Below are 9,524 nucleotides of genomic sequence, written 5' to 3'. Positions count from 1 at the left end.
CTGTAGCTCCGTTTCAGTATCTGACATTACCTCCTTTCAGATCACAGTCACAATAACTTGGTATTTACTTCACTGCTAAAAATACAAAATTTGTCCTATATAATATAGCAAAAAGTTTGCTCTGTTAACAAAAGAGGCACTGTTGCTACTGAATAAGCAAAGTCTTATTTTCTGAGTTTAAACCTCGATGTAATTAAACAGAGAGGTTAATATTGCATTCCCAAGTAACACAGCTCTGCTAATGTCAATTATTCTTTGCAAACACAGTATGAGTTTTGATTAATGAAACAAATCAGTCCAACCTGCACCGCTGCATAGGCCCATTGTACTTTATATGACCTTCAGGTGACTGATTGCCTGTTCCTTTCCCCAAAGGGTATTACCAGCTTTTTACTTTCTTGTTCAGCCTTTTCATAACCATGGACTGCAGAGAGTCAGCTGGAACAGTAACACCCAAAAAGAAAAAAAAATAGCACACAGATGGCTTTTAGCTCATGCATCAGGGTCCAGCCTTCACACATTCACTAAAATAAATAAATAAAAATAAAAATCTTCCTGAAGGAAAAGTTCTGAATGTCAAAGAAGAAAATAATATATCCTCCACTATAAGATGCATAGTGGGAGGCAACACAACAGTGACAACACCTGTTTGTCCTCCTGAAGCCTTCAAACTCTCTGATTATCTTCTCTGATCATATTTCTGCTTTAGCTAGGGGAGTCTGTGCTTCACGTCTGTTAAATTCATCAACATTTTCCTCACAGAGTTTGTACTGCACAAATAGGCCTTGCTGCTAAAGTGCCTCTAGCTATAGTTTGAGGTAGGTGGCTGCATCCTGGCAACATTTTCAGCATTACCCTACTGGGTAGGAAGGAGAACAGCTATAGTTTCACAGAAGCTACCAGGAGACTATAGCACTATGCCACAGATATTGTATGTATATTAGATATGTGCACATCAGATGTAAAAGAGATGTTTTTACTGGGGACATTAGTATTTTTCATATCAAGTTCTCATTGATGCAATGTCAAACAGAGGTAGAAGAGGTTTTTAATTTCATTTCTTTAATAAAAACAAAGAGAAAAAAAATAATAAAAGGTCAAAAAGCCTTGAAAGACAGATTAGCTTCTTCCACCAAATATTCATATCTAATTTGGAGAAATTAAGGTTACCTGTATGACAAAGTTTACTCTGCACAACATTTTTAAGTAAGCCAAGTGCCATACCACCCATCTGCTAATCACAGGGTATGACTTGTTATATGAGACATGGGGCTGATAGGATTACCAGGCACTTTTCAAAGTGTACATGTAACCTTACTGAACATTTTCATATTTCATATAACTGAATATATTTGCATGGTCCAGCCAAAACAGCTTCACAGAAAAGCACGAAGGAAAAATACCCCCAGCCTTGCTACTTTCCTGTTTGTCTTCAAGAAGCGGGAGGAACACTTGTGCTGGTACTACACGGCCATTGCACTGCCTGACAAATTTGATTCACCAATACAAATGTAATTCAGCTCAGCAATGAGCCCAAATTCACATTTTCACTTGATTGGCCAGAGTACATGGAGTTTATGCTTGCAGCAGGACAAACAACAACTTGATCTGACAGTAAGGCAAACAGTTGAAATAGCAACTGCTCAACATTTTGGAACAGATTTGAAGTGCTAGTGTGAGCTCATACTGTGTCAGCACTCTGCAGTATGTGGCTAAGGCATTTTTGATGGGAGACCATGAAATCAGACTTACTGCCAAACAAAGTAACTCATACTGCACCCCTGCTACTATTGCTTTTAACCATCTCCTATCAATTTCTGTCTTGGAGAGCTGGGAAAGAAAGGCTTAGAGATTGCTCCAGACTTTATTGTCCATCAGCACATTCATATTATGGGTGGCCATACACCCAAGCAATTGAGCCAGAGAACTGGGCCGTGCAGTTCCTCTCAACCTCAAGAGCTCCTTGTTCAACTGAAAATATGTTTAATAGTGCCTTAGGGACTTCATTTAGAGGGAAAAACAAATGTGCACAATCACAATTCAAGTTGTGAACACAAACTGCCTCTGTTTCCCTCCACAAAATCCCAGACTAAAACAATTTCTAGAGCACACAGAGATCCAAATTCACCTACAAAAAAATCTGGGTGAGTGACACCACAGACAAACATGGTTCGGTCTTTGCTTTTCTGTCCTTCCCTCTTCAGACACCAACACAACGCCAGCTGGTCTCAAAATGCAACAGTGATATTTTCTTGGCAAGGTTTCGTATAACATGTTCAAGAAAATCAGTTATTAGAAACACAGCCCACCTGGTGCATATGCTCTTCCTCACTCCAAAATTAGTTGTGGTATCAGACAGAAGGGAAATAACAGAAGGATCAACTTGTGACTTGCAGGTAATAGCAGCCTCATCAAAAACAAGGCATGTAACACCAGCATGGGTAATTATATGAACCTAGGATACCCCAGTAAAAATCACAAGAACACAGGAGCTGTAATCTTCCTAAATATTTGCCTCTCATTAAAATAAAAGCATTAGACTTCTAAATGGTAGTTTAAAATAAAGGCAATAATTTGTTTCCAGCTGGTACAATCATTTAATAAAATGCCTGCTGTGTCTCCAGGAATAATATTCTTCTTTCCCCGGCAACAAACATAATTACCCTGGTTTTGGACCACCAGTTAAGTCCATCCCCAAAGTGTTCTCACTCTAAGTACAAGATATTCAAAAAGAATAATTTGCCATATGGAAGATAAGAAATTTTAAAAAGCATCCTGAAATATGCAAGTGAATTGGGAAAAGAAAAAAAAAATCTAGCAGAAGGCTGAAGCCACTTCACTGTTATAATTACTCATCTAACGTTTTAATAATAAGGAAAACAACAACGACAACAAAAACCCAGCCACTCTCTTCTCAATGAAATTAAAACTCCACACTTTGTAGGTGTTAAACTTAGCACCTTCAAGCTATAAGGAGGTAAGGAGAAGAGAGAGCCTCCAACTGGCAGTAGACTGGACGAAAATACTACCTGGAGCTGTAGTTAACTATCTGACTGACATTAAATGGCATTGTTTGTCAACAGCCAAAGAAGAATGAGGTGCTAGGTGTTGCTGAAGGGTTAATGTAGCACTGTTTGTAAGGCTGCTTTTTAAAAAGATGTCATTTACATAATGTATAATAGCTATTTCTCTTCTCCAGGCTCCAGAACAAATATTTGAGTAATAAAAATAAAAATGATTATATTGTTTTTCTTTCCTAAAGCACAAATAAGAGAAGAGAGAGGAATAAAACTGTCTGCGGCAGAACTGTCCCAGTAGTACAATACATTTTTCAACATTTTGATGAAGCAGCTTGCTTGGACAAAATAGCTGTGTGTTTATGAAACAATGTTATTTAGCACTTTAAGCCTGGAGCTGACATGCATTGTTTCCAAGCAGTGTGATGAAGTTTGAATAGTAAAAAGGACGTACCTTGTTTTCCTTCTCCCCACACAGTTTTAAAAATGAAACATAAGATTAGGAGAGATACATTTAATGGCAATTCTTGGAGAATCAGTCAAAAGCAGCTTCATAATAGTTGGAATGCACCAAGGTGATCATAACTCAAGCACACGTGCCTTACAAAGGGAGCACACAAGGATGAGGAGGACAGGAATAACTATAGGTACTACAACTCAATGAGACGAGAAATTCATAGTCCTCACCAAACAGATTCATCACTCCTCTAGGAGGAATGTAGCAGCAATGTAAAAGGGGTGGTAAATAAATACTTCTGGAAATTTTGTTGAGCAACAAAGAACTGTATTATAAAGTGTATATTACTATATATATATAACAATTCAAAAGTATATTCAAAACCCAGATATTTATTACAGACTACAGCTTTACTGGAATAAATAAATAAATAAATTCTGTCTTGCTCACTGTCAACATCCAAGCTTTTGATTAAATGACTGGTCTGACTTTTCATGCTTCTAGCAGTCTGAGAACAGCGACAATTAAAAAATTTGCGTACATTTCCCAAACTGAGCAACACCCAGGTTTTTTGCTAGCCCCTTTACAGACGTATGCTTTTGCCAAAGCAGTGCTAATTCTCAACAGCATGTTGCTGCTGCAGAAAGCAAAAGTCCTCAGGCTGTTCTAGTCCAGACTCCCTGGGGAAAGCTAATGGCACTCCACCCCTCGCAGTGCGGTTGCAGCAGGGCTGTTCTTACCACCTTCTTAAAGGCTAATTGCAGAAACACAGAAGGGACCTACCTGAGGTGGCCTGCCCTTCCTCTAGCTGGTCTCATGAGCTGCAGCTGGGCACAGTAGTACCCAGGCTGGCTGGGGGCTGTGGCACCCTTGAGTTCCAGGTACGTCTATGCAGGCAAGATGCTGTTCCTTTAGCTATCCCCACTACTTAAGCTTTGGCACTGAAAGCAACTTGGAATGTAGCAATTACCTTGAAACCCTGGACAACGTCACTGCAATCTCAGCTGAAGAGATATTTCCTATAGTACAAACTTTCCCCTGTAATCTCTCCCTCCCCTTTTTAAAATGAACTTGTTACAGGCCTGTGCTGTTTACTTTCTTGCCTTCAGACAAGGATCCATACACGTACCACCTTTTCCTGTATTACTCAAATTCACTTCTCCTTGAAAGGAATAACATGTACAAACTCCAGCTGATGTAACATGCAGTAACCTTTAATTTAAGTTTAAAAAGACAGTAGGAAACATCAGATCCATGGTTCTGCTTATTCCAGTGACTTGTGTTCACCAAGTCTCTTTAGAGTGGAGAGTGGGCTTAATTAAAGTATTTCATAAGAATGTATGCACTTTGTCTAAATTCAGTGGAAACTATATAAAAAAGGAATACTCTTATAAAGGTCAAAATGTTTCATTCTGACATTTAAATTCTTTAGTATAAGTGACACGATTGTGGGGGAATCACAACCTATTGTACTTCATGCATATAAAGAGGATATTCTATTCTAGGGAACTCCAAGTCTAAATGGACAAGAAAATAAACAGGGATATAACATCCAAACATAGGACTAGACTGTAATACCACCATTCACGTTAAAGAATAATTTTTATATAAATAATCCCACTGACATTAGGAATACTGATGAAATAAAGGACTTTATTTGCCCCAAAAAGATGATGGTCTGGCTTAACCCAATCAGGTTTAGGAAATGCAGATATCCCGTGCAACCTGTGATTTGAATAAATTTGGTGGCTTTGCTTCTTTGTTACTTTTAGTTTCATAATAACCCCTAAAGATTCCTCTTTGTATTTACTTTGGCCAACTTCAGCCAAAAGCCTGAGGCTTCATCCCTTCCTAATCTTTCACAAGTGATGAGGTGCAGCTGTTCAGATCTGCTTTCCAGAGATTTGCTAGTCCTCCCTCTACAGTCTATTCTGAATGTGATTGAGGAGGGATAATTGGTATTAAATAACTTCAGGGAAACAAACTATTCTGGATGGCTACAACTCATGATCTTCTTACAGAAGGCATAATAATAAAAAAAAAATTAAAAAAATTACTGAGTGAGAGAGAGGGATACTGAAATTTAGTGCTTGCAAGTAACTTTGCAGAGACTCTGGCATCTACCAAGTCTCTAATTCATCATAGCTCAGAGCTGCTCTACAGCTTTTCACATCTACAGATTTATATGTTCTGCTTTTGGTAGGGCTTTTCAGTCCAAGCCAGTGGCCCTTCTGGAGAATGACTGATCTCTTCCAGCAGCCTTTTTCTCTCTCACTAGCTAGATCCAGCCTCCTCATCTTCCTGCCCTGGAAGTGAGTGAAGTATGTAACAGCAATAATCTAGCTCCTTAAAGCATTCTTTACACTTTCATATAGTGGGAAGAAATATGAACAAGTGGTGAAGCCAGCATGTCGCAATGACAACTCAAATCCTTGGCTCAGTTGGTCAGTTATCAACCTATTTCTAAATGAGTGATGTTTTGTTAAGGACTTCTCTTTGGTGGGAATCAGGTATATACATCACCTGCCTCTTTCACAGAGGTCAAGCAGCTCTAACACAGAAAACAAACTATTGTAGATGACATCCATCAAATTTTAACCTGTAACATACAGAGACCTTTAAATCTGTTGTCTTTCCTCTCTTTGCCATGACTTTCTGAAATAAGTAACATTTCAGGGTAAGATTTCAGCTTCAATGACAACAGTGGTGAACTTTCTCATTGGTGTGTATGGAGCAGAGACTTCACTCTCAGTGCTTAAGATTACAGAATTACCAAGCAGTCAGGTTTGGGGTGACCTCCCAAAGTCAGCTGGCTCAGCCCTCTGCTTGAAGAAGGGCCAGTTTTGAAGCCAGAGCTTGTTCAGCATAAAATCTCTGCTGTACAATAAGAAGAAGAATAATGGATTGCTTTGTCTTCCTGGAAGAGGCTTCCAAATGAAAGCAACATTTTAAAGGAAATTCTGGGGAAAAGCCTGAAGTAGCAATCCCTTCCTTTCTCTTTCTAATTTATTTATTAATACAGTCTCTGTTATATACTCTTAAGTATAAAGATGCTACCACTCCAAAACCACTTATTCTTTCACTGCAGCACAGATACCTCCTGCATCAGAAGTTCCGCAATCTGCTTTTTGCACATCCTCCTGCCCTCAGAAGCTGCTTTTTGCCTCCAGTCCTCAGCAACCAAAATCCTGTCTCTCTGCCTGCCCACAGCTGATTTCCTTCTCTCTCCCTCAGGCCCAACACTCAGCTTCTCCCCTTCCTCCCCCAGGGTACAGCAACATCACTGCAGTGCCTGAACTAACAGCAGATTTATTAGGTTGGCCTCTGCTCCACTTCAAATTCCACCTTCAATATTAGCGTGTCTCATTAGCGTGCACACGTGGCCAGCTGAGAAGCAAAGGAAACACAGAAATCATTCAGCACTCCCATTAACATCCTGACATTTTAAAATTTTGCCTTAAATGCAGACATGAGGGGGAGACTAAGGCATTTTATCTGTACCTAAAGAAATCAGTGGCAAAATTTGCCTAGTCTAATCTATGCAGCACACAGGTCTGTTATCTACTGCAAAAAAAAAAAAAGCAAGATAAAACAAATAGCCCCCAGCAGAAATGCTGTGAAGAAACCCTCTGGTCAAATGTGTCATGAGAAACGCAGCATGAAAAAAACAGGTTTTCCCCAGATGAGGGAAGGACAGAAGTGTAGAAAACAGAGGTTACACTTCCATTTTTGGGAATGGTTCGCTGTGGTTTTAAAGAACAAAAAATGTGGTGTGTCAGCCACTGGCAGAGGAAAATGGTAAGTTATACTATTTTCAGCTATAGATCTAAACGTTTGTTTAGTTTGGCTTCTTCCCCAGTCAGGTTCCTTCTTAACCTCCTGTCCTCAGCAACACTACTCCCTCCTCCTTTACTATTACACAGCAAGGCACTTAAAGCTGAAGACATCCTTTGGGGGGTGGGCCACACGTTATGGCTCAGAAAAAAACAGCTAATTTAAAAGATACCCTAAGCTCAGGATGAGTCCCACCTACTGTGTGCACTTGAGGAGTCTCTTCTGATAGTGTCTGTACACGTAATGCGAAATACTGGGGGTTTCTCAGAAGGGCCACAGGGCGATACTACATTTACTCTGACTGAATTCTGAACACTGATCCCACTTACCTATCACTGCACATCCCAGAATTTAGCACCTCTGACTTTTTCTGTGTTCACAAGCAGATTTTTTGGGAAAATATTACTAATTATACTGCACATGTACTGCTTCTCGTGGAAATTACAGGCAATTTCAGCCTCAAGACCAAACAAACAAACCTCTTTGTAGGAAAATAAAAGGGGAAAAACACAACATAGGGAATATTACAGAAAATCACCATTCTCTTTACATTTACAGAAAGTCGCCATTCTCTTGTGTTTTTTTGTCACAAATGTTGTCCTCTGGCTTTAACCATGTGCTTCAATTTTAATGACACAAAAGGGAAGAATTCCTGCTGCTTCTTCTTGCATGTCAATAGCATTAGTAAGCGTCACTGTCTCATCACTGTCTATAATCTTGTCTTGATGATGACACCAGATGTCAGCTTCATACAAGCATTCAATTAACTTTTCAAATACCACAAGGGTTTCATTTTATTTATTTTTTTTAATGTAATGTATATATACATTCTCTATAAATTAATTTATCTGCTTTTATAACTGTTTTTGAGCTATCTATATCTCACAAGTAAAAAACAGCACTATGAGTCAGTCGTATGTAAACACAGTGAAACCTACCAAAGGATTTTGACATCAAAAATGTTCCTAATGCCACATTTCACTTCTGGTGTTCAGCCTTCCCATGGAGCCCTTCTCTTTCCAAAGTTACGTGCCCTGCTTCAGCACTTGGCTTTGAAACCAAGCCTCCGACCTTCTGGCAGTAACCCTCCAACTCTCACAGTAATGGGTACCTACCTTGGTGTGCGTGTTCCTATGGGACACCGTTTTGAGAGTTTTAGCAATATCAAATAGATGGTTCAGTTCTACACGACATGTTTAGCTCTTCCTATAATGGACCAACACATAAAGCAAGAGTCCCACTTTCCTGGCCTAATACTCCAACCACCTATTCCTGGCACTGAGCAAACCTCTGAAGAGATGTAGACCATCAAAGGGTGAGTGCTTTCCTGCTAGTGTAACTCCTTGCACTGCCTCACTGCAGAAGCAAAGGAAGTGGTAACAAGGTAATTGCCTCATTTGGAGGCACTAAGCCTTCATGCTGGTTTAACACTATCCATAAAGTGCATCTGTGGCCCTTTGTGGATTTATTCCTTTGCTTTTAGGTCTCTGGCAAAAGGACTTCCAACCCAATCCAGCCCTGCAATGGGAAGTTAGATACTTAGAGGTGATCAGTGCTAGCACAGGAGGGCGTTTATGCTTATTCAGACAAATGTTTACCACTTGCAGCACCTGTGACCCTTCCCTCTTTGCTCATTCACTTCATCCACTCATCTCAGTATCTAGACCTCAGTTTGGAGGCTTTGCACATTGACTCCTTGCTCCCACCTCTTCATCTGTTGACTGCTTCTTTTCTTTAGCCTAAACATCTCTCATACCATTCTACTTGCTGGGACTGGTTCCCTCATGCTCTGGACACAGGAGACAAAATACCATTCACCACAGTGACAATAGAGGAGCCTCCACTGCTCTATCAACAGATTAAACCTCAGGAGCATCCTGTCCCCCATGGGACCTCCATGAAGGCTCCACATAACTGGCATTCCAGACAACTCGCACTTGAGACTGCCTCCCACAGAGAGTGCTGTGAGTCAGCTTTGTGTGGCGAACACTGGAAATAGAGCAACGCCTGTATGAACACAGCCATGCAGTATGCATGGGACTGCGGTTTCAGACAGGGCGCTTGCAATGGCCACATCTAGGTATCTGTCTGAAAAATTCCCCACCTTTTCTAGTTTGGCAGTATTTTTCAGACAGAAATAGGTTCTCTTTGGGAGGGAAAAGCTGTCAAAAGAAAACATACAGACTGAAGTGCAATGCTGGATAAAAAAAACAAAC

Source organism: Anser brachyrhynchus, assembly GCF_964034855.1.
Source record: "Anser brachyrhynchus genome assembly, chromosome: 2".
NCBI lineage: Eukaryota > Metazoa > Chordata > Aves > Anseriformes > Anatidae > Anser > Anser brachyrhynchus.
Note: the sequence above shows the minus strand (reverse complement) of the source record.